Raw genomic sequence first — 1,285 nt, forward strand, 5'->3', positions numbered from 1 at the left:
TTAATGAAAAATGAAGAATTTGATTTAACTTTCTTAAAATTTTAATTGTATAAATTCATTTTTTTTTTAATTTCTGATTAAGATTTGAATATGCATATATGCTTTTGATTTTTTTTTAATAATATCTTTTAATATATATACTCTAAAATAAAATAAAATAAAAACATTTGATATTCTTATTTTATATATTATTTTAAAAAATAAAAAATATGTTTCACCCCATACAATACATAGCTATCACCTTCATAAGATTCTCACCTGGCTATATAAAATATGCATGAGATGACTGGTCCATCTCCTATGAAACCCTAATCCTCATCCTCACAAAGTTTAGGGCCACAATAGCCATTATCCAACCCATTGTGCCAAAAACCTCCCCCACATTCTTCTTACTTAACCAATCCTCGTCTCTTCTTCTTACTTCATGCATGACAACCATCAAAGACATGGAGGCACGAAAAAACTTTGTTCAACTGAAGAGGAAGAAAAGCTAGAAGAGTACGCATAAGTTTCATTTGGGACAACTTTCTCACTGTTTCTTAAAACAACTTTTTAGTACAAAAATTAAAAATTTACTAAAAAACTGCTTTAAAAAGCAATGCGAAAACAACCCCAAACGAAGTCATAATCACAATCACATCACAAATTGCTTGAAACGAGTGCCAAAATATCATCAATGTTATTTTCTTCCCAAGCTTCCATTTTAAATTCTACCATTTTAAGTTTGGCGCCCCGCCCATATCTCACCATATCATATGCCAAAATCCAATTTTACACGAAAAAACTTTCAAGTATAGAGTGGTATGTATGTAAATCCCCCAATTTAGGAAACGTCACACATAATCATAACCATATCCGCACAAAACATAAGCCATTTGAAAGTTTTTGTGCCTCATAAAAACTGCACTTCAAACTTACAACCAAATCTTTTTTCAGCAATTTATACGTTAAATTTCAAATAATTTGCAAAAGTATCCCTAAAAAATCAAGAATATCTTCACACACAACAAAATCTTTCACTGATTATTTTGGATGAGCAATTTTCACAAATATAAGAATCATATGCTCTTTTAGAGAATTCATTTTTTCAATTCAATATCGCATACAGATTCTTTGTTGCTTTCTAAAACAACTTTTTAGTACAAAAATTTCTTGGATTAGAAATTCTTTACTAAAAATCAGTTTTATAAAGTAGCAAAAAAATATCTCAAATAAAGTCTTAGATGGAATGAATTAATGTTCATGAAAGCTATCATTAGCGAAAAAAAACCCCAAACACAAACTG

Source organism: Dendrobium catenatum, unplaced genomic scaffold, assembly GCF_001605985.2.
Source record: "Dendrobium catenatum unplaced genomic scaffold, ASM160598v2 fragScaff_scaffold_1557, whole genome shotgun sequence".
Taxonomy (NCBI): Eukaryota; Viridiplantae; Streptophyta; class Magnoliopsida; order Asparagales; family Orchidaceae; genus Dendrobium; species Dendrobium catenatum.